The sequence below is a fragment of the Suricata suricatta genome, chromosome 7, assembly GCF_006229205.1.
Source record: "Suricata suricatta isolate VVHF042 chromosome 7, meerkat_22Aug2017_6uvM2_HiC, whole genome shotgun sequence".
NCBI classification, from domain to species: domain Eukaryota; kingdom Metazoa; phylum Chordata; class Mammalia; order Carnivora; family Herpestidae; genus Suricata; species Suricata suricatta.
In genome coordinates, this window is record NC_043706.1 from 142346664 (window position 1) to 142371652 (window position 24989).

The 24989-nt window shown below is 49.5% G+C and overlaps 1 long non-coding RNA gene across 1 annotated transcript in view; it reads right to left on the reverse strand.

Annotated features, from left to right (window-relative positions):
- Nucleotides 1-2776: 2776 nt before the first annotated feature.
- The window catches only part of LOC115297070, a 41056-nt gene continuing 18843 nt past the window's right edge, over nucleotides 2777-24989 (reverse strand). Inside the window, exons 2-3 of the long non-coding RNA XR_003911250.1 lie at nucleotides 3542-3645; nucleotides 2777-2883 (exon numbers count right to left, since the gene is read on the reverse strand). This is a non-coding gene — a long non-coding RNA (uncharacterized LOC115297070). The remainder of the gene's footprint in view (nucleotides 2884-3541; nucleotides 3646-24989) is intronic.

Below are 24989 nucleotides of genomic sequence, written 5' to 3' on the forward strand. Positions count from 1 at the left end.
GCCAGGCCCCGCAGCCCCGAGGGCCTCGGCGGACGCCGGGCGTCCGGGCCGGGCTGGGCTGGGCTGGGGGGCGGGGAGCTCCTGCGTCCCTGCGGGGCGTCGTCACATCTGGGTCTGGTGTTCCGGATTCTAAATCCGCCGCCCAGCAGCTGCTCCAGCTGTGCGCTGCTGGGCAGGCCACGTCGGCCTGTCCCTTGCCCGAGCCAGGGAGCCCTCCTCGTGGCTGGCCAGCAGCTCCAACCGAGCTGTGCTCAGAGCTCCCAGGAGAGGAGTTCAAACTCGGACGTTTGGTTGGAGTTTAAGTCAACGCTCAGTGTTTCCAATAAACTAAGATTTAGAAAGTCTAAAAGTCTATCCATCCCCAGGACTCCCTTTGCGACACACACTTTAAAACGAACTTGGTGTGCACAGCCCTGTTGGCCGCGGTAAGGTCCAGAGACTGGAAAGGGCAAACTGTAAGTCAAAAGAGAAAAACCATAAGATCATCACCCCAAAGCCCCGAGGACCGTCTGGTCACCTGCGGTGTTTTTGGACACCCTAACCCACCCCACCGCCACCTCCGCTCCTTCCTTCCCTGCCCAAAAGCAAACAGTTGCTGCTGACGGGAAATGTGCCGCCCAATGGGCGCTCAGAACAAGGAGCCGCCAGTACTTTGGGAAGTTGAAGCGCCAGAGTGCACAGATGCGCAGGTGCCTGCGTCCAGGCGGGCGCCGCTGCGCGGGGTCACCAGTGCACTCCCGGTCCGAGAGGGGGGGCGACAGGCCTGTTGCCCCACGGTGGGACGGGTTGTCCTGACTCCCTGGACCAGGTCCCCTTCCCAGGAGTGGAGCGCGCGCACCGAAGCCAACTTCCACGACGGGCAGGGCGGCCCGCTGAGCGCGAGGGGTCCGCGGCATTGCAGCCGCTTGGCGGACTCAGGGCCCGCACCCGGGCCTCTCGCGCGGTCCATGGTTTCTGCCCGGCGGCTCGTGCTGTCCTGGGTTCTTCCGTCCGTCCAGTTCTCAGGTGTTTTTATTTTGAAGCGCGCTCCATCCAGATCCTTCCCCAGTCTCTGCTTTCTCCTCACTCCCATCCAAACAGCCCACAGTGGGGAAGAGCATACTTGTATTTGCGCCAAACTGGGCAAGTGGGCGCCTCGGACTTGATGCGCCTCCCCTCTCCCTGCAGAGTCTGCGGGCGTTTCTGCAACTGCGGGGCGCACGCGGAGCGTTGCCTGTAACCGGCGTGGCCCTGGCTCTCACCAGATCGTAACCCCCAAATTTGCGAAACAGGAAATAGACTCTGGTGACTCTTACCTGACAGAGTGGGTATTTTTGCTGTTGCCTTTGCTTTTTTTTTTTTTCCCCCGACGAAGAAACAACTAGAACAACGCTGCCCGGTCTCATGCGGAAGCCTCCCCCTCTCCGAGGCGCAGACGCCGCCGACTTCGGGTTTCTCCCGGGGCGTCGGGCCTCGGCACCCGCTGCGGACCGGCCGCGCAGGGAGGGTCTCCGCAGGGCTGGGGGCACGCGTTTCTCCTCCGAGTGTTTGCTCTTCGTTCCTTTACGCGCAAAACGTTTCTTCTCCTCGTTTAGGTTCCTTCTGTTGCCTTTTGGAGAGATTTCAGTGACCCTTCCATTATAAGAAAACGTACGAGTAATTCGAATACAAGCCTCCGTGCGGGAAGCGGGACGGGAACCGTCAAATACTTGCTGAGTCTTCCTTAAATCAAAGCACAAACTTTAGAATTTTCTCTAACCCTTTTCTGGGATCAACCTTCATTGTCCCTTCCGTCCTTGTTTTCTCCAAACGCTTGCTGGAAGACGCGCATTTCCTGGACAAACTAAAAATGACAAAGCAGGACAGCGGGGAAAGGCACACCCTGAGGAGGGGTTTGCTGATTATCGATCACATTGGTTAAGTAACCGTTCACTTGGTGCTGGAGCTGGGCTCTGTCAACATAAGTGTGGCGGCACCAAGTCACGTGCCCTTTCTTCTGGAAAGATCGTTTTGTCCAAGGTTTAAATTGCACACGCACGGATGTAAGCGCGCTGTCACTCACCCTGGTGTCCCGGTGTCGCAACACCTGTAGAACGCGGCTTTGTGGATTCTTTTCCATCTCTTTGAACTTCTCTAGTGATCCATCAGAAAAGGGAAAAGATGTCACCGAACACTTGTTACTCCAAACCTTTTATGAATGATCACGTTGGCCCACGATTCAGCGAGAGCTGCGTTCTGCTGACCCCCATAAAATTTGCGCCGTGGTTCTATGTCCAAATGTTACCAGATTACAGTAGAGTTAAACACGACTGAAATTATTAGTTGTAACTCCAGGACCACGGGGTGAGCAGACATTCACACCAGCATGGTGCTCTTTGTGAAATCAACGATTTCCCTCATTTTCAATTGAGAAGATGCTACCCTACTGCAGGCATAAAAACCAAAATAACGTTAAGAAGGCAGTTAACATGAGCAAAGCTGTCAAAACTATGACACCAATGTTAAAAGCATTTGTCTCTGCCCTTTACCAAGAAGAATGATCAGGAGGGGGGTTTGCATTGGTAGTGAAACTTTTTGCTTGCTTCAGTATCTGCCTGTTTATCATCTAATTTGAATCATTTGTTCTTCAAATGATTTTAAAACATGGGTCAGGGTAGAGCCTAAGATATTTTAAAATGATTTCCTCAAAATTATGAAATTTCTTTATAATAACCATCCACCCCTGTTAATAGACTAAAAGTTAAAAGTTTAATAAATATGGTTTGTATTTTATGAAATTTTAGTCAACATGCAGGCCTGTGTCTTAACTGATTTTATTTTACAACTTTTGTTACTAAGGGCTGACAGCTGTAGACTTGACATTGCCAACTGACTGGATAATCTGCTTTCTCTTTTCAAATATTTCTTTAGAAAGATAGAAAAGAAAGGATGATTAAATATTAAACTCACCTACTTAGAAAGATAAAGTCTATTAAAAAGACACATTCTCTTTACCTTGATTTTAAATTTTGTGACTTACAGAAGTACCTGGTTATCTAAGCAAAATAATGCATAACAGCAGGTGCCTCTTGCTCCCACATCCAATAGAAATACGTGGGTCTTACGTGCCTGATTTTCAATTTAATTGCTAGCAATTCATCAATTCATATGTCCCTCAAGTGTGACCCATCAGCCCACAAACGCTGTGCATTCTCATGAGATAATTTATCAGTGATTATCTGGCATATTACAAGTAGAGCTCGGCTGTGGGGCATTTACACGCCACCTCCCAAGCCCACCAGCTCCCTCCCTCCTAATTTCTAAGTGTGTCTTTCCAGGAAGCCCCCTTTAATTTTCCTCATCCCTGATCCCTCATAGCTGTGCTGTGCAGACTCCCAAAACTGATGTGTTTTATCTGCACGTGTGAATATGTTGCATTAACTCTCCCAAGAAATGTCATGTGTGTATAATTTGCATTGACAATTCCATTTTAAAGCTTGAGGTCAGTGTCCTGGTCCCCTTACCGCTCATAACCTTTAATGAAGGCCAGCATACAGTAGGTGCTCAATGATTGTTCCCCTACCTGTCACCTGCATGCTCTCTGCCTCCAAATTTCTATCGGTGTCGATGCTAATAAATCTTGACTAACGTGAGGGATGCACTCTGACAGCATTGTTGTAGTCAAGCCTGAGAAACAAAGGTCATTGTCATTTCAGTAAGAAAATAGTATTAAAAAGTCAGTTCACGGAATGGCACACTCTTGAAACTAGACAAATGCGACTTAAAAGACAATTTCTTCAGCTATGCTTTGTATTCCTACATCTTCAGATTAAAATTATTTTTATGAATTCAAACCAATTCACTATAAAACAAACTACGACTTCATATTGCCTTATGTTATAAAGCAAGTAAAAACCAGTATATTATTTCACATTTAAAACATCAAAATAGTATTTCATTTTCAACAAGGATATTTTTGATCCTAGGCAGATTATTAAAACATTAATATTCCAAATAAATCTTCTTATGTGCCCATACCTTCTGAAAGGAGGGTTCAGGGTGTTTCTTGATAAACAAGATTCAAGTGGAAATTTTCATGAATCAGAAGCAAAGCATTTCATTCCGTCCTAAAAATAGGCTCTGCTTAATGTCTAATGAGCATCTAGCCCTGAGGAGACCTGTGTGAGGAAGCACGAGTTACATAATCAATACAAGTCCCTGTGATAGCCGAGTGAGTGTTGACTCTTACATAACGCTGCTGAGTCCTGACACAGAACTTTTGAAGATGTTCCCATTAAAAATATATCAAATCACTTTAGAGATCCGTTGTGCTCGGTAGAATGAGGAAGTGGCGCTCATGTCTCAAAACATACTAATTAGAATATAGCCATGTTGTGTTTAAAGCATAACCAGTGCGTTTAAATAATTGGCACTTCCACCAAACTTCTACAAGTCAGAGATGCCAAGGACACGTGGGGCTGTGCTTGAAGAGTTCAATAAAATCAACACGAGAGAATTATTTATATAATACACATACATATACATATATACACACACATCTATATGTGTCTACATGTGTATGTGTGTGTGTGTGTGTCATAAAAGAAAGAAATACTTCTTTAAGAGAGTCACAGCCCAGTGAAAGCATTTAAACAGAAAGTGACCACAGGGGACATTCAGGGTAAAAGAGGCAGGCTAGGGAATGGCTTAAATTAATAAAGTTAATTAATAATAAATTAAATAAAGGTCACCAAAATTCCTGCTGAGCCTGTCCCACCATGACGCATACCTCGGGGCCAGCACAAATTACTGTGTGGATTGTTAATGTCACGCCTGTCTTCATCTGTGCCTTGGGAATCCTTTCCCTGTAAACATTGTTGAAGTCTAATGCCTGTATTTTTACAATGAACCTTGATATTTATACAAGGGGTCTGATGCAGCTTTGAAAAAAGAAAAACTGTTGGCTCTTACAGGTTTGTCTTAAAAATAAGGACCAAAATGGCTCATTTAGTCTAGCATGTACTCTTTTCTGTTCATGTCAAAAAAGAAAAAGAAGGAGGAGGAGGAGGGAAAACCAGCCCTGGCCCGAGGCACAAGCGGGCACTGTGAGCCTTGCGCCAGGACTGGACGGGCATTTAAGGGCATGCAGGGGAGGCCAAGTTCACGCACATGGGTGAATTGTTCTGACGTCAGGCCTTGATTTATGAAGACCGGTTTCTCTTGTTAAAGTGCCCAGAGGAAACGGAGAGACAGGGCTTCTCGCTGGGGCCACTGTCCCGGGGCAGGCCCACGGCGCCCAGGCAATATCCCAAGGGTTTGGATTTACGAGGTGCAAGGTCCTTGTCTACACAGTCAGCCCAGACGGTCCACGCACGTCTCGTGTCCCTCACAGCAGCATGTTACATGGCTCCTATTCCTAGAACTTTTTTTAATGTTTTTATTTATTTTTGAGAGAGAGAGAGAGAGAGAGAGACAACGAGCAGAGGAGGGTCAGAGAGAGAGGGAGATACAGAATCTGAAGCAGCTCCAGGCTCTGAGCTAGCCATCAGCACGGAGCCAGACTCAGGGCTCGAACCCACGAACCGTGAGATCATGACCTGAGCCAAAGTCGGAGGCTTACCCACTGAGCCACCCAGGTGCCCCCTATACCTAGAACTTTGTATATGAGCTCTTTGGAAATGGACCCGTATAAGGAAAAATAATAGTAATAATAATAATAATAACTACAGAAGCTGAAAGAGAGGCAGCCTTCAAGTTTAGGGGCATTGGACTTTGGACAGAGAACCAGAGGAACCTGCCAGCATCTCTTAGGCGGGCAGTTGAAGAAAGACGTTGAGACAGTGTAGCTTCCTTATAATCTCTGGGCACATTCGTTTCCTTCGGTTCAGACGTTGGGGGCTTATGACTGGGTTTCTGGGTTGCGCTCATCAGTATTGTATCAACAACAACGGTAAAGTCAAGAGAGGGAGACGTCCGCCGCAGACAGGTCATCTGCGTCCTCATTATGCTCCTGGCGTGAAGCAATCTTTCCATTGGGCTTCACTGCTTCAAGCAGAATAGCCAGTGGGGACAGGCACAGGCCAACCGCTCGCGCTGCATTCTGGTAGAATTTTCCACTAGAAGTTTCCAGAAACTTCTACTCAGGGGTCCTGGGCCTCTGGTATGCTATCCTGCACTACGACTATCGATGTTCAAAATAATCCTGTGTGAGGACCTGACCCCACTCAAATGACCCACCATCACTGCTATCAGTAAGAAAAAACGTTTTAGCATATCAACCCGAGTTTAAAAAATATACCAAAAAGCCAAACATATCCTTCTCATTCGAAATCTCCATTAATGATTCTCCGTCTTACTTTCTACTTAGGAGACGTTAGTCTGCTGTGCTCTGAGAGCCTGGGGCTGAGGGGCAGGACTGCGGCGAAGCAGGCCAGTGCGCGCTTTCCAGAAAAGCCCACCGAGCAAGGCTATGCAGCATTAGACAGTTTGCTGCTGTTGCTGGCCCATCACGCTGGTCATTTGTGAGTGGCCCCAGCTGGCCCAAGTCACACTGGTCATTTGTGAGTGGCCCCAGCTGGCCCAATCACACTGGTCATTTGTGAGTGGCCCCAGCTGGCCCAAGTTCAAGGCTACATGCTTGCGGTCAAGCAGGGTGGAAAGGGAACGTCTCGGAGCTGCATCTGCTCTCGGGAAAACTAATCCTGCCACACACGGAGGGTGACAGTGGCCTGTGTGGAATCAGAGATAGAGCTTCAGGTGGGCTAGTCATTTGCAGGTTGCGTGTAGCCTCCGGTCCTCCCAAACGGTGTGCAGGTTAGCCTCCACTCCCGAAATGAGTGTCTTGATCCCCGGACGTGTGTCTTGTGGTGTATGGACTGCCACCCCCCAACTCCCTCCCTAGCCTGAGCCATGAGAAGGTGCAGCAGTGACATCCAGGCGTGAAGAGCAGCCCCCATATCGCCGGAACCCGGTTTCCCGTCCGTGGAGTCAAGGCTTCTCCCCGGGCCCACCGGGAGCTGCGGTGGACCAGCGTTCACTCAGAGTCAACCCATCTGGTAAGGAACGTTTAGAAATGTTAACATGTGCATTCGAGAAGATTCTCCTGCTCGGTTAAAAAAATTAGGATTAGGGACACCCGGGTGGCCCAGTCGGTTAAGCGTCTGACTGCAGCTCAGGTCATGATTTCATGGTTCATGTGTTCGAGCCCCACATCTGGCTCTGTGCTGACAGCTCAGAGCCTGGCGCTGCTTCGGATTCTGTGTCTCCCTCATTCTCTGTCCCTCCCCTGCTCACACTGTCTCTCTCTCTCTCTCTCAAAAATAAATAAACATCAAAAAAAATTAATGGGATTGAACGATTAAAACCAATTAAAAATGACTGTGATTTTATCCAATAATCTCACGTAATTGGCAAATCCTGACATAACCACCTGAATTTAAATGTGGATCTTTGCCTCTGAATTCCTCTTCCTTGTTTCTGGAGTCAGCGAGAAGCAGGGGCGGGGCGTGCGGGAAGCAGTTCGGGTTAGAGCGAGCAGAGAAGGCGGCTACTTCCTGGGCCCTGAGAACAGCCCAGGTGGCCGGCAGTCCACAAGCCTTAGGTGGGGAGCAAGAGCAGGAATAAGCGTGTACAACAAGACGGGAAGCTGACAGCGGCAGGGGACCATGGGCTACGGGACAGTCTCGGCACGTGATGGAGACGCTGATCGTATTCTCTTATCGCTGCAAGGAGTCTATTGATCCTATAGACAACACGACCAATACCATAGCTTCCTCGCCGGCTCCCTGTGGCCTCCAGTTACCTGATACCCTTTCAGGTTAGGCTACCCTGGCGAGGACATGAATTTCATACATTTTCAATGAATCAATGTTACGTAGCCCTTTGTTGGCAAAAAGTTCACAAATTTTGAAGAACAAACAGTAAATGATGCTTGCTATTCCCAAAGTCGACTTGTTTTTGCAAAGATCATCCATGAATAAGCCAGAGTGAACCCTCTTCTGCTTTGTTTAGGGCTGCCCTGAGCACAGCAGCCCAGAGAGTGACCACAGGGCACTCTCAGCCCTGAAGAGCACACACACAGCCCACGGGCCTTGCCCACTTGGTCTGGAGAACTGAACACCTGCACCGTTTACACGGCGCGTGTGCGTTAAGTCAGCCCCGGAGGAGAAAATGACTTGCTCGTTCTGCTGACTGTTCTGCGTGTCTTCCTATGCGCGACTTCATTATGACTGCGCTTAAAAGATGCAATTAATTTACTCCCGTAACAGCTCATAACAGCCCTCAGAGGTAGCTTTTACGGTGAGGATGCAGGCCCATTTTGTAGATTTCTCACATGTAGCATAAACCTGATGAAAGGCGGCAAGGGCAGGTAATGCAGAGCGCTTGATTTCCCCTGCCGCTACACACTGTGGGCTTCATTCTCTAAGACAGGATGCTAACATTCATATTTCCAGATGTCTGTTTATTAACGGGCGATCATTTATACAGGGCTCAATAAAAATGCTCCCCCCCCCCCCCCCCCGTGAGAGCAAGCATGCACATGAAATCACTCTAGTTTATAGCCGGGTTAGGACATAAGAGTCTGAAAGTCCGCCCGGCTGTTTTCTGTCAAGCTCTGTTTCTTAAGGAACTGGAAAATGCAGGTGAAGTCTGCTTTTATTTTTTGAACTCTGATTTCAACAAGCCCAACATAAGTTTTCAAAAGAAAGATGAGCACACGGAGATGACTGAAATATCCCTTTGAATCTTGTATTTAGAACTGAATCTGGGTACAAGAAAGATTTCCACAAATCTTATCAGAAAACTCATTAACTGCATAAAGGTTTGTGTTACTCATGTGTCTCTAACTGGTCAAAGGTATAAAGCAACGTCTTTCAGCTTGACCCTTCAGAGAGAGAGAGAGAGAGAGAGAGAGAGAGAGAGAGAGAAGGGGAGGAGCAGTGCAAGCACGAGAGAGAGGGAGACACAGAATCAGAAGCAGCTCCAGGCTCTGAGCTGTCAGCACAGAGCCCAGTGCAGGGCTCGAACCCACAAGCTGTGAGATCATGACCTGAGCTGAAGTCGGACGCTTAACCGACTGAGCCCCCAGGTGCCCCTTAACCAAAGCTTTTCAACCCGACTCTGGCAATTTGCTGTGGCCGACTGGAGCGCCGAGTTCTATTGGATAGAAGAGTTATTTCCCTTTGACCTTAACAACGGATTAAAAAAAGGTAGCAGCAGTGTGCCCACCGCCCCCCCCCAGCAATAACCAGCCCAGAGCCGTCATTTTACCTCAACGTTCCCAGAAAACAGTCACGGAGCACTGTATCACGCTGAAGAAAATGTAATTCGTGACTTAAAAAAACTGTTTTTCAAATCTTGGCTTGTAAACTTCACATTTTCTATTAAAACGCTGCAGGGTAGAACAATCGTGATCACAATTCCTTGGCGCTGTGAGGGCGTGAATGTGGTCGTCCGGGCAAGATGAGGGAGCAGTGTGCGAGTTCTCTTTGCTGGGGGTAAATCTTTTTGTGGTTTTATTTATTCATTTATTTATTTATTTATTTATTTATTTATTTATTTATTTATTTAATTTTAGAGAGACAGCGCCAGCAGGGGAGGGTCAGAGTCGAGAGGGAGACACAGAATCTGAAGCAGGCTCCAGGCCCTGAGCTGTCAGCACAGAGCTTGATGTGGGGCTCGAACCCACGAACATGAGATCAGGACCTGAGCTGAAGTCAGATGCTTACCGACTGACTGAGCCACCCAGGCACCCCAGCTGGGGCTAAATCTTGACGGTGTGGCAAAAGCATAGTTCACAATCACAACATTAGAATCCAAAGTTTTGGAACAACAGAAAACTCCAAAATCAGTGTAAATGGTTTTTAAATAAGAGCCCACACTAAATGGACCAAGTTCTGTGCCTGTCTTGGGAAGCTTGCTTCCAGAAAGCCCAAAGCAGCAGCAGTCTGTGAGCTGGGCTAGCAAAAGATCAAAAAGGGACAAAATCATGATTTGTTTGTTGAATAAGCAGTCACCAGGCCGGGCAGAACTCTGAAGAAGGTATAATTCGTGAAAATTCCGACTCTTCAACAGACAAGATTGAAGACTGACCTTCACACAGATTCCCCAGGAGGGCGTGGACTCTGCCAGAACGCGGAGGCGGCCCTGGGGTCACAGAAGTCAGGGCTTCATCAGTCCACCCTGATGCGGAAAGTTCGATTCCAAAAATGAGAAAAGCATAGCTGTTAGATTTTACTTATTTATTTGTTTGTCTTTATTTATTTATGTGTTTGATCCGTGTCTTCTCCATTGGTTCTGGAAAGATGAGGGTTAAAACCTAGGTCCCGGGAGGGCAGGAAGGACTGTGGTGTGGTGGGGGGACACTGGACCCCTAGGATCCTGAGACCCTACCCCCACCGCTCAGGCCTCTGCGCCTACTATGGTTTCAAAGAATCAGGTGATGCGTTTGCCTCCAGAGTCTCTTACTTTCTACATTAGTTTCAGTCGTCTCTGATTCCTTCTTCCACTTTCTTTTGTTTCCCAATTTTTCATGATGTGCACAAGGCTCCTCTCATTTTCGTCTCTTTCCTTTCTTGTTTGAAACATTTCTGTTTATGCATCTTCCCTGAGTTGAGCATTCAAGGATCCCATAGTCTTCAAAATAAAATAACCCCCTTGCATATGCTTCTAGATGGCTCTTTCTGTATAATTTTTTAATTTCTTAATGTCTATTTATTTTTGAGAGAGATAGAGACAGAGTGCGAGCAGGGGAGGAGCAGAGAGGGAGACATAGAAACTGAAGCAGGATCCTGGCTCTGAGCAGTCAGCACATAGCCCAACGCAGGGCTCGAACCCATAGAGTGTGAGATCATGACCTGAGCCGAAGTTGGATGCTGAACCGACTGCGCCACTCAGGCGCCCCTCTTTTATAATTTTTTAATGTTTATTTACTTTTGAGAGAGAGAGACAGTACAAGCAGGGGAGGGGCAGAGAGAGAGGGAGACACAGAATCTGAAGATAGGCTCCAGGCTCTGGATGGTCAGCACGGAGACTGACGTGGGGCTCGACCCTTATGGACCACGAGATCATGACCTGAGCCGAAGATGGACCCTTAACAGACCGAGCCATGCACGTGCCCCTCCAGATGGTTCTTAACTTCAGATTTCATAATCCTACAGCGGTGTCTGTCATGTCGTAAGCACGCAACACATAGAAATATTACGGGGGAAAGAAACTGGTCTCTGGGGTTGGAACAGACTTGGCTTTGAACCCCAGATCCGCCACACCCTCGCAGCCCGTGGGCAAGTCCCGTTAGACTTAAGTGTGAGGCTTCAGGGAGAAAACACAAGGAAACCGCTAGGCCAACGGCCGCACGGAGCCAACGCCCGCGGTCTGGGACCTGCTCTCTCTCCTAGAGTTTGTCCACTGGACAACCTCCACGGGCTTGCGCTCCAGCCCTTCAGCTCTTAACCTAATGGCGGTTCCTGAGGCTAAAGAAAGCCAGCGCCCTCGGCACGGAGGCAAGCGGAGTGCCCAGGGGCGGGTTCTTCCAGACAAGACTGCAGAGCGAGCAAGCAGAACCCCATCTACGACCTCTGGGACACCAACTCTCCACACCGGCTTTCGGTTAGGGATTTCCCGTGTGGTGTGTGCGTGTCCCCCACCCCAATTCCCAGGGCTACAACAGTGGTTTCCTTTTGCGTGCCTCTTCCTCATCCACTTTCCTCCCGGAGCCCCTCTTCCTCCGTCCCGATGCCCATGGTGCGCACCAACCCGCTGCCCCTGGGACCTTCCCTCTTCGGGGGGAAGGATCAAGATGTTCAAGGCTGAGTTTTCAGAATACATCCTCTTAATGATGAGGATAGAAGTGAAGGCATCAACATGACTTGCTTTTCGAAGATCTGGTTTTCTCTACTCCTGTGTCTGCCCTGAGAATATGGCCTCAGTTTTGCTGTGCGACACTCCACTCTTCACGCGGCTTTGACAGCCTCGGACTGAAGTACCTGTCTGCTTGTTTTGTGGTGGAGGACAAACCATCCAGCTTCCCATTTCATCCTTGGAAAGTCTAAGTGAAACCCGGCCACATGCTGGTGAGGCGCCTCACTGCTTATACATGTGTGAGCCTCAAATGGGGCTTCTTTTTATTTCATAAGAGTGAAGTATATTATTCTCCAAGCAGATTCTGTGTATTGAAAAGAGGAAAGAAGCCTTTAAAATATTTAATTCAAAATTTTTCTTGGCTGATCTGTAGTCTATGTTTAGCTAAAGTAAGATAATTTTAAATCAGATGTACAAAACTCTCAGAGGTGCCCACATGTGTGGACGCCCCCAGAGGAAGCTGGCAAGCTATAAAGGAATCCCTTCTCTTCCCCGATTTACCTCCGCCAGGCCCATGAGGAAAACCCAGGAATGGTTTATGGTTTGTGAGGATTCAGGGGTGGCTGACTGCCGCCCTGGGTTCCGTGCAAGGAAGTCAGTCATACGTTTGGGTGACACACGTTAACTGGGTGTCTTCTAAATGCCAGGTGTCGCTCTGGGCACTTGGGGTACATGAGGGATCCAAACAGCCTCCCCACAGCCCTTGTGGAGCTTGTGTTCTAGAAGGGAAAATAAAAAGCAGTAAACCTCATAAATGAGTCGGTTATGGAACGTGGCGGATGTGGTCAGCGCGGCGGACAAAGGGAAGAGCGCAGTGAGGCAGGTCCGCAGCCCTGGCCTGGTCGCAGGGAGTGGCTGCGCAGGGCTCACGAAGAAGCTGGCAGGTGAGCCAAGGCTCAGCGGAGGTGAGGGTGAGCCTGCGGGCAGGCGGGCGGAGGGGACGGCCTGTGTGAAGGCCCATGAGGAGGGCATGTGCGGCTTCCCAAGGAGGAGCAGAGACATCAGGGTGCCTGGATCAGAGGAAAAGGGAGAGGGTAGGGAGTAGCCTGGAGACAGAGCGTAAGCAGGGCAGGGGCAGAGAGAGAGAGAGAGACACAGAAACCGAAGCAGGCTCCAAGTTGTGAGCTGTCAGCACAGAGCCTGATGCGGGGCTCGAACTCATGAACTGCAAGAGGATAACCTGAGTCAAAGTCAGCTGCCTAACTGACTGAGCCACCCAGGCACCCCTAAAATTTTTTATATAAAACCTTTAAAAATTTTGAAAATATCTACATTATATGTATATCTTGCACACGTAGAGTACATAGAACTGTCTAGAGTCTGAACGGCTCTGCAGAAGGGTGGGGTGCTATGAGGCGCACGAGTGGCGAGGCACATGCGTGCTCCCCGTGCTGTGTGCCAGAGGGGAGGGAAAGACCCCAGGAGCCCCAGAGAGGGCTGGGGGACCCGACGGCCGCCTCCTTACGTAGGATGGACGCTAACGAGTTCCCTCAAAATGGAACTGTTCTGGTAACAGCTTTCAAAGGAAAAGTACAAAATCCTCCTTAAATTACCTACTTTCTTCCTTTCTGCGATGGTCCGTTTCACGTGGGATTTGGCTTGGCCAAGGCCCCCAGATGTCCGCTCAGTTACTAGTCTGGATGCTTCTGCGAAGGCATCTTTCAGATAAGATTAGCATGTAAATCAGTAGACTCCAGTCTCTGTTCCTCTTTCCCTCTCTTCTCACCTGCCCCTCCCCAACAGGCAGTTTCTCTGCAGCACCTAACACTCCTCTCTGAGACCCCTTCCCTGCGCTTACCACCTCTGTCCAGACCTTTCTCTCCCATGCTTCTGCGGCTGGGGGAGGGATTCGTTTCCTTCTTCGGAAGCAATAGCCTTTGGGGATTTATTTTCTAATTTTTTTAAATGTTTATATTTTTGAGAGACAGAGAGAGAGAGAGAGAGAGAGAGAGAGACAGAGCACAAGCAGGGGAGGCGCAGAGAGAGAGGGAGACACAGAATCTGAAACAGGCTCTTCGTTCTCAGCTGTCAGCACAGAGCCTGATGCGGGGCTCGAACTCAGGGACTGTGAGATCATGACCTGAGCTGAAGTCCAACGTTCAACTGACTGAGCCACCCAGGTGCCCCTATTTTTTTTTAAATCTAAACCAGACGTGTAAGGGCTCAAATTCTCTGCATCATTTCATTTAGATTCCAAAATGAAGTTATTTAAAATGCACCCCCCCCGGCTTGTGGAACAGTTTCTCGGGTGCTGCCCGTTCCACGCCAGCCCCCAGCCCCCCACCCCCACGTGGCTCACAGCCTCCATCTGAAACCCTCTGGCAGCGCCACACTGCAGCCCTCATCCACCCACACTCAGCTTCTCCCTCTCATGCTCTCTTTGTGCTAACAGGTTTTGTGCATTTGCTCTTACCAAAAAAGAAAAAAAAATCCCTGTGAATGATAAATTAGCAGGCACGTTCTCTTTTACACGTGGTGGAAATTCTACCCTAGCGACAGCCTCCAAATCAACTGCCATCCACAAGGATCTGGTCTGTTTTCTTCTAGAAAGATGTAAAGCAGTCAGCCAGACTTTTCTCGATTCTTTTATGTTGAGGAGAGCATTATGAGATGAAAGAAAATGGGAGGGAATCTCGAAAAAAACCATGCCGGAAGGATCCATTTGGAGGGTCTGAATGTTCCAAAGGGGGTTTGATCATAGACGCGTCAAAGACGCATGAGGTACGCAGCCGGCGGGCAGCTCAGGCGAGTGTCCAGGTGTCTAGGGGACTGCCAGTGCACATCCCAGGGCTCAGGATGCACATGGCAGCAGCCGCCCGCACCCACCACAGGCACCCCAGTCCCCGGCATGTCCTGTGTGAGGCGCTGGCGTAGGCATCATGTCGGTTTATCCTCAGAACAACCTCACCAGGCAGGTACACCCCAATCCATGCCCCGTGAAGGGATACAGAAGAGGGGTCAGCATCCCTAAAACTAACTTAGGCAGGTGGATCTTGGTTTATGCCCAGATGACCTGATCTTTATCTTAATGTTCTTTGCGCCCTTGGTGCTGGCAGAGAAAAACACAGGGCATCCGGATTGATTTGGAAAAGTTGTAAAGACCCTCCTACTAACCTACACCAGCCTGGAAAATGATACGGGCAGGAGGGTGAACCCAGGTTCTGGTGCTGTTTTTCCCCGTCTGCCCTTGAGGGCGGCGGGCCGCCTCCTTCTCCCACCAGTACCCCTCCAGGGACGCTGTCGACAGAGCGGGCTGGGCTCCCAAAGCCAGCAGCACCGGGCACCAGGGAAACCCTTCTCAGTCTCCGTAACATGTGCGGCTACTCGGCTTCACTGTTTGGGGAAATGTACACACAGAAGTCAGACCCATAAGATTGCCGGCAGTCAGCTGTTTCTGACCCACAGAAGTGGTATTTTTATATGGTTCATGCTCATACATAACTATGCCTTCTTCCACTTTCCTTTTAGGACACAGGACCACAAGATTTCATGTGGCCAGTTCAGGGTACAGACAGAGAAGCTTCTTCCTGGCACTCTAGAAGAGTCTTCATCGGTGGTCACTATGGGTAACGTTGAGTACCCGCAGCAGATACTTTGGGTACTATTTGGAATCTGTTGGGTATCCATGGTGGGTATTGAGTACTATTGGATCTTCACTGTGGATACTATTGGGTAGTATTCGGTATCCATGGCCAGTATTGTTGGGTGTTCTGGGGTCCCTAGAGTGGGGACTATTGTGTGCTGTTGGGTATTGTTACAGATACCGTTGAGTCCAGGGATGTAGACAAAAACCAACAGGGATCTCCTTATTTGGTTTTTCCTTCAAGGAGTATGACATGTAATTGGGAGAGGTGAAAAACCTCCATCATGAAATTTCTTCTCTAAACTTTTGGGAGTACCATGGTAAGGGGAGATTTAATGCCTACTATAACATTTTGCAAGTTCTAAAATGTATGCGAGTTATTGCCAAAAAAGCAAAAAGGGTCACAGTCCCACTGTAGCAACGTCCACTGAGCAAACAAGGTGAAAAAATATATATAATATAATTTCTTCATTCCAAGGCAAACCTCCAACTCTCTTCCCTGAAGATAAGGAATAACAGCAATAAGGAAAAAAAGAAAACGGAGTCTTGCTTACATAAATTGATCTCAAACTTCAGTCATAATCTGTGGACAATCTTTACATAAAGATATAGGAACCTTGAAACATTTCTATCCCTATGTGATACGTACACCCCCAAATCCTTCCTTTCGAAAATACTCATTCCCTTATGCCTAAAAACATTGATTTTCTCCTATAAATTTTAGGAGGGCCAACTTGAAGAAGATGCTTTTATGAGCTAATACCTTCACATTGCTATCAGATCTACAGTTTTAAAGACCCTTAAGTTTCTTTATAAAGTGCAACGAAGGCCCCGTGCAGGTCACACGCAGGATGTCCGGCGACAGCGGTGCCCACCAGCCCCCTGCCTCCGTCCACATGACCGCACCTGCATTTACAGCGACAGCACTTTGTCTCGCCATCTAACAGGCCCTCCTGAGTCCATGTGATCGAGTCAGTTTGCAAACAGAGAACGGAGGCATCTGCTGTATGCAATAGAAAGGAATAGAAAGCCGGGTTCCTAACACTCGGTCCATGTGGCTATAGGGGAAAATGGCCGTTTTTGAAAGAATATTTCAAAATTATATTTTAGGCCTCAATACTAACATCAATAATTGTTCTGGAATGGCGTGTGTGTGTGTTTTCCTTTAAAGCAGTCTTTCAGAATCATCTGCAGGATCTCAGAAAAACAGAGCACCACACCCCACAGTCTCTGTTTTAATCTGGGGTGGGGCGGAGGATGTGCATTTTTAATAAGTTCCCAAGGGATAAGGATACTACTTCCCTGAAACTAATGATTGCACATATTTCCCTCCCGCTTCTAAGAGCAAACTGCGTACAGGATCCAGTCGGCATCTCTGAGGAAGAGTTACAAAACACGCCCGTGTCCACAGCACCGGCTCTGAGCCGGGCCACCTAACACAGGCCTGGCCTCCAGGGTCATGCCTGCAGACAGGACGGGCCGGTCTCACAGAGGCCCTGGCCACCACCGCTGGCTCTGCTCCGGCAGCGCTGCTGCAGGCAGACAGGAGGCTTGGAGAGGGTCACCGAGACCCTAAGCCAACTTGATGATCATCTGTCCCTTTGTATCAATGGTAATGAGAGGAATTTCTCTGCAATCATTTATCATCAAAAGAGGGTACAACAGCTCACAGCACAGTGGGTGTAATTCCAGAAATCCTATTTCATGTGGCTGAGATGAAATTGTCCTAAGTTGTCCTTGATCCAGCTTCTACTTATTTTTCACCAATCGATTAAAGTAGCAGAATTTACCTAAGTACCGTGTTTACCATCAGCCGGAAACACGTTAACAGCTACGGCCTGGAATCCGGCTGCCAGCGGGTTTGTCCCTGCTTCCAGAAAGCTGCGCCTGAGCTTCAGGCCTGGGTTAGACGGCCCTCCGGTCTGCTCCTGTGGACACCCAAACGTCCCCCCTCCGATTGCTCGTGGGCTCCGTCCTCACCCCTCACCTACCGCCCACACGTAAAAGTGGGGCAGGGACCAGGTCTGCTCCGTGCGCTGCGCTCACGCACAGTGTGAGTCCGCACAAACGTCTGCGGCATGAAGACCGAAGCTCCCTGGACAGTGACGCACAGGGAGGTCTCCGAGGGACGGATCTCAAACGCAAGGATGCAGCAGGGCCCAGAAGGACACAACCTCGGGCACGCCGAATGGGTGGGCGTCACCGATGCAGACTTCTAGAAAACAGCCCAATCAGCTGGTACCCGGAAGGAAACGTCTGACAGGGACGTGTTAAGCAACAACAAAAGCACGCATGCGCGCACATGCACACCCGAACGAAGATCCCGGTGGACCGGCTGTGCCGTCAGGGCTGTCCACGCGTGCTCTGGCACGTGCAAGACAGAAGACACCTGCGACGTGCTGAACTTGAGGTCCTGCTTAAAGACCTTGAGGAGATGTGTATTCCCGATAACTAGAGACTAAGCGGCATGTTGTAATGTCATGTTTAAAACAGTCACTTTCCAAAGTCAGTCACGGTCCCCGATCCAGTGACTGTGGACACTCAGCACGTCTTCTCCCGCCGCCCGGGGACCCTGGGCTGCCAGCCGGCCTGATGGAGTGAGGCGCTACAGGGGGCAGAACCGGGTGCGGGCTGACAGCAGAGGCCTGGGACATTTGTTGAAAAGAGACGCGTCAAGCTTTTTGTTGTTGTCCTGTCATTTAATCTTTCTGCGCCTCTCCACATGCCTCGCACACCCCATGCTCGTTCGGTTCCAGCCGCCCTGGCTTCCTGGCTGGTTCTCACGCTCACCAGGCACCCGGCAGGGTTCTGGGGCCTTTGCACCTGCCGGCCCCGCTGTCTGGCATGCTCCTTGCCTCCTCCTCCGTGTTCTTCACCTCCTTCAGCGTGCTGACAAAGGTCATCTGCCCCACGGCACCTTCCCTGATCACAGTGCAACCTCCCTCACCACACTCCCTCTCCCCTCTCCTGCTTCCTCCCCTGACACCCTCCTGCTGACTCAGGTACTCACTGGGTCCCTCCCACTCACCGCTGTCCCCCAGAGCACCGGGCAGCCTGGTACATGCGGGCACTTGGAGAAATACTTGTTCCATGTGTGGATGTTGGCAGCATTGGCTGAGCACCACCACAGCCACACACCTGGTGGTCAGTAAATATTTGTCAAGGAATAAGTGAATGAATTCCTGACTTCTCCAAAATACTTCACTAGATTTAATACTGAAGCAGCGGCCCCTGGACAGGCCACCCTTCCTGGTACTGAGTTACTGTGTGCACTGGCGACACTGAATTGTTTCCAAGCCATGGCGCGGAGGGCCTTGCTCTCCCGCTCTGTACTGCTGCACTGAGCTTCCCAGCAGCATGAGAAGAACCTTCAAGAACTTGTGTCTAGGCACCTGGTGATGTTTCGCAAAGGCCACATTCAAAGGTTAAATGAATACCATGAGTAACTAAGGTTTGATTTTTTTTTAACAGAACTTAGTTGACGTTAAAATTGCACGGAAGTTCTATATTCCATTTGATAATTTTAACCTTCTTCCAGATTAATTTTGTCATGGTATCAGTCTGTGGGAGAGCACTGTGATCAGCTGAATCAAGGAAGTCATTGCAGAGCAAGACGTTAGCCGGACTTCCTCGGAGTGAAGCACGCGGCCATAAAGAGACAGAACTCCTTTGTTGGCTCCAGGTAATACATCTGTGTTTTTTGAAATTATTTAACTAAAGATACAGACAATACCCAGCAATTGCACTGCTAGGAATTTATCCAAAGGTTACAAAAGTGCTGATTCAAAGGGGCACGTGCCTCAATGTTTACAACAGCGCTATCAACCAGAGCCAAAGTATGGAAAGAGCCCACATGTCCACCAACTGATCAATGGATAAAGACGATGTGGTGTATATATATATACATATGTATGATGGAATGTTACTCAGCGATGAGAAAGAATGAAATCTTGCCATTTGCAACAACATGGATGGACTACAGTGAATTATGCTAACAGAAATAAATCAGTCAGAGAAAGACAAATACCATAAGGTTTCACTCATATGTGAAATTTGAGAGACTCAACAGATGAACATATGGGAAGGGAAGGAGAAATAAGATAAAAAGAGAGAGGGAGGTAAACCCTGAGAGACTCTTAAATACAGAGAACAGACTGAGGGCTGCTAGAGCAAGGTGGAGAAGGGAGATGGGCTAAGTGGGGGATGGGCATTAAGGAGAGCGCTTTTCCGGATGAGCATGGGGTATCATATGTAAGTGATGGATCACTGGGTTCTACTCCTGAAGCCAAAACTACACTGTATGTTAACTAACTTGAATTTAAATTAAAAAAAATTAAATTAAAAAAAGAGAAAGGAATAGGTTAAGAAAGTGCCCCATGTAACTGTTATAACTTTCCTTTTTGAAATATGTAAACCACTTTGAAGGTTTCATAACCATCAAATTCTACTTCAGCAAACATTTCTTTTTAAAAAGCTTTATTCATTTTGAGCAAGAGATTGCAAGTGGGGAAGGGGCAGAGAGAGAGAGAGGGAAAGAGAGAATCCTAAACAGGATCCACACTGTTAGTGCAGAGCCCAGTGTGAAGCTCCTCCCACAAACCACGATATCATGACCGGAGCTGAAATCAGGAATCGGACACTTAACTGACTGAGCCACCCAGGTGCCTCAGCAAAGGTTTAATTGTATGGCTACCAAAGCATCAGCACATGTAGGCATGTAGTAAACAATCCTGTTTCTGTTTAGATCTTACAATCCTGTTAAGTTAGAATTTGGAAACTTCCCCTGAAGAGAACCATTTCACCAGTACCATAAAACAGATAAAAAAGATGGCCTGTGTTTGCAAAACGTCAAAGAATCCTACTGTGAGGTGGCTGACGGGGTGTTCTGCCTTCTCCTAAAGCTGCATTTCCATTGATAATTCCAGAGCTAAGCAGGAAAAACTCAGATGCAAGTATTAACTGCAAGTGCAATTTAAATACGAAGGGCCTGCTTGTTCATGTGCATCAGTCACAGATGGACAACGCCTGCCTCTTCCCTGGCTTATGTTAGTGTCCGGAAAGCTTCTCCACCAGAACCTGTAGGGTTCTACTTGTGCGGCCAAGCCTTGAAGGAACAGCTCCCTCCTGTGAGCAAGCTCCCACAGAGGATGCACCCAGGACGCCTGGTCTGGGGGGAGGGTGGGAGGGAGGAGGAGAGCTTCAGCCAGATACTAACCAATGATAGCAATCATCTCAGAGGATGCAGAGGTGAGAAGGACGCTTCTCCAAGGCACATAGCAGGCAGAACCGCTAGCGCTCTTTATGAACATGCTTACGTTTTGGTGTATACAATGTAAGAGAGAATTTGTAGTATGACATACTGATTCACTGTCAGTGCAGATTCCGGGATAGACCGGTGGTAACAGAAACCATTAAGAGAAAAACAGTAAGAGGATAATGTGAAAATGAGGAAATAAAATCGATGAGCCTACTTATTTCTGTGCCCAAAGAAAGAGGCGGCCATTCCTCACTTTTCATGGGGGCTCCTCGGAGGCTGAGAGGAAATGATTGTAGATGAATTCTGAGCTGCCTCTCCCTGGTCTCAGTGTGCACAGGCCTGCGTGTCTCTAGAACTCAGTTGGGCACATCCGTGAAAGCACTCACACGTGAATACATGCGGGCTGTCTTTCCTCATCATTCCATGGCGAGCCCTCTGGAATCCTGCGATATTATGTTTTTGCATTCTCTGCCCGGAAACCTCTCGAGTCTTCTGTGCTGGGCTGTGCCTGATGAACAAATATTTCCTTATTTGATTTCCCTGTGAGTCTGACTCTTCGCGGAGGTCCGCTGATCTCAGTCTCACCACTTCTCAGCTCTGCAGGTGCATTTGTGGCTTGAGGCCTCTCCACCTTCGGGCACCCGCAGCGGCCCCGTGTTCTGGCGCGGGGAGGAGCCACGGCCACCTGCCTGAGTCAGGCTTATCAGTTTTGTTTTGAACATGAGGGTGAGCACTGAATTCTTGTGGTGGCAACATTAAGAACTTCATATACGGGCGCCTGGTGGCTCAGTCAGTTGGGCACCTGACTCAGGTCATGATCTTGCAGTTCGTGGGTTCAAGCCCCACATCAAGCTCTGTGCTGACAGCTCAGAGACTGGAGCCTGCTTTATATTCTGTGTCTTCCTCTCTCTGTGCCTCTCCCCTGCTCATGCCGTCTCTTTCTCTCTCAAAAATAAATAAAACATTAAACAAATTAAAAAAGAGCTTCCTATAAAGAAGGCAAAAGACAGCACCTTCTCAAACAAAAGACCCTAATAGCATAAGCCTGTGCTGGGAAGACATAGCTTTTTTTTCCAATCAAATCATAAAACTCTATTTGTATTTGTTCTTTTCCCCCTCATTTTTTAGTGAGTGCCTTTTAGAAAACCCATAGAGAGTGCAAAACATGGTAGCAATTTGGCTGAGAAGACAAACATAAGCGTGCGTGTAATCGACTCGTTCGCGCCTTTAACGGCATCAGCATCCTTCCACGAAGGGCACGGGCTCTGACCCAGATGTGTGTGTCTGCCGAATACGCTTCTCCGTTAAGTGCTAGGGGTGCTCCAGGAAGGTTTGGGGAAATGTGAAATAGTTTGATGTTAAGCAGACGGACAGGAAGAACCCAGAAACTAAAACAATGTTTCCTTTAATTGACTTTTAAAATTCTCTCTGTTCAAAGTCTTAGCACACCAAAAACAACTCCCACTACGGCCGATGCCCTCACCCCTCTCTCTGTCCCTGCATCCACCTGCACCACCCCCATCCTGCTGCATTCATGGACTGCTCCCCCCCGGCCCAGCTCCCAAGCATCACCCAGAGGCAGGCTGCCTGGTGGAGGAGGCAGGCTGCCTGGTGGAGGAGGCAGGCTGCCTGGTGGAGGAGGCAGGCTGCCTGGTGGAGGAGGCAGGCTGCCTGGTGGAGGAGGCAGGCTTTCCGTGCGAAAGTTGCATATTCACAGTACTGGGCTTAGGAAGGTTTCCTAACTCTGGGATCAAAGCACCGAACTGAGGGACCCTGAAGTGCTTCTTTAAAATAAAAAGGAGCATTCACGTCTTTGTATATCGCTCAGCTCTGAAAAGAATGACAAAACTGAGAAGTTCAGGATGAAAGTTTTCTGCTCTGAGCAATCACCCCACATCCTGAGACAATCCTGAAACATTGACTCGTCTAACCAATTTCACTTTCTGACCAATTCCAGCAGCAAAGTGCGATTTCAAGACTGACGTTTACTGGTGGGGTAGTGATACCAAGGGACTGACTTCAAAACGACTCCTCCCGTAAGTATAAAATGCAGAGGCTCACATTTGTGTAATGCACTGGGCTTTCTCTTTTCTTTTTTGTTTTAAAATTTTTAATGTTTATTTATTTTTGAAGGAGAGAGAGACAGAGTATGAGTGGGGAAGGGGCAGAGAGAGAGGGACACACAGAACCGGAAAGAGGCTCCAGGCTCTGAGTGGTCCGCACAAAGCCCAACGTGGGGCTCAAACTCAACAATCCGCGAGATCATGACCTGAGCCGAAGTCAGATGCCTAACCGACTGAGCCCCCCAGGAGCCCCGGGCTTTATTTTTTCTAAGTTGCTCCTGTGAAGTGTTGTCACCGGCCCCACATTTCAGACGTGCAGCCTTAGGTCCAGAGGTTAAGGTTCCCAGAGAGGTGATTCTTTTTTAAACAAACGCTATGCAGTGCTTACACTTTGCCAAACATTATTTGAAGTGTTTACCAAATATTCACTCATTTAATCCTCCAACAGCCTCGATAAGGAGGGGCTAGAAAACAGCCACGCAGAGGCAAGGAGATCGCTGCGGCACTGCTGGTGAGTTGCAAAATCAGGTTCTGAGCCAGACCGACTGTCTGCACAGCTCCTGCCCTGAGCCACCACCCCGGGCTGGCCTGCGGACCCCACACACGTTGGCTGGGGCTTCACCCAAGACACCGACAGCACGTGACAGGCATGCCACCTGCATGGGCATCGCAAGAGCAGGACCTCAAGGATGATGTCCAGCTTGCACGTCCCCCTCCGGGGAGGCACTTCAAACACCTGAAAGACTGCTTTCCAAGCCTTTGAAAAGAAGTCAAGAGGGAAAAAAACGCAGACTGAAGAGTTCGCTTGAGCACAGCGTCAGTGGCTGTCAAATCCTCAGGCTCATCCCAACCCCCTCCGACTGGGGCTGCGTTTGAGCGGTTCAGAGAGAAACTGATGAGGCCCCGCAAGGTGCCCCTGACAGCTCCGGGGCGGCCCCGGCTGGCCGCCAAGCAGGAAGCCCGAGAAGAGAGGCCTCAGCCCGGAGAGGGGGCGCCATCTCAATTGCTCCTAGGTGCTGAGTTCCAGTCACGTCACCACTGCCGGTGCCAAGCAGGGGACGGGAAATGCACGGCTATTTGAAGAAAACGAGAAGAACGGTGAACGCAGAATGCTGCCTTTTGTGGACAGAAAGAGGAAAATTAGCACACACGCTTATTTACATTACCGTGCAAAGAAACGCCGCGGGGCTAGCCAAGAAGAGATTCCAAGCGGCGCGTGCTCGCTTCCTCCCCCTGTCGCTGTGAGTGTGGGCACCCCTGCCCAAGTGTGTGTACACGTGAGAAGGGGAAGGTGGCAATGGCCGAGACTCCCCAAAGTCTCTTTTTCTACATTGTTTTGATTTCACATCATATGATTTAAGATTTTTTAAATTTTGTTACGCGTTAAACAAAAAACCAGAAACAAAACCCAACACAACACTGTTCACGCAGGACCTGTATGGATGGAGGTAGAATGTCCGAAAACTTCCGGGTGGAATTCAGGCAGGGTGAGCCAAGCGCTAAAACCTCAGGCCCGGGTGGAAACACGGGCTTCGCCAGGTCTCAGCTGTGTGGCGGTCGCCGGTGGGGTCGCTTACCCTGTGGGGCGGCCGGTGGTCGGTGCCCCTGGGGTGGACTGACCCCGGGGTTGTGGCCCGGGTGACACCGGGCGGTGTCTCCACGCGGCCACCCAGGGTCACTCGCGCTCGCTGCGCTTCTGCACGCGGCGGGCGCGCGAGTCAACGCCAACGTTCCCCAGGCGTCGCGAGGTGACACGTCTCCTCGTAGTAAGCGACATGGCGCACTCTGCCTTTCTTTTACTGGCTACTTTTTAAATTTTACTTTTAAATGTCTATTTATTTATTTTTGAGAGACAGTGAGCAGGCAGGGGAAGAAAAGCAGAGAGAGAAAGGGAGAGAGAGAGAATCCCGAGCCAAGGGGCTCGAACCCCTGACCATGAGATCACGACCTGAGCGGAAACCAAGAGCGGAGGCCTCCCCACCGGCCCCCTGCGGATGCTCCGCATCCGCTGGGTGTGTCCCCAGCCGACTGTCGCCTTCTCTCTGGCACAGCAGGCCCGGCAGGGGCCAGATCCCAGGCGGCCAGGCTCCGCCAAAGCTCACGACGCTCCCGTGTCCCCTCTGGGGTCACTTCCGTGTCAGGGCCGGAGCCCAGCCCCCTCTGCTGCTCCCGGGCCGTTCCTCAGGCCGCGGCCCATCCCGCCTCGGGGCTCCCTGCCTCGGACGCTGCCCCTGGGGCCTGGGGGCCGCGGCCACGCTTGGGGGCGACG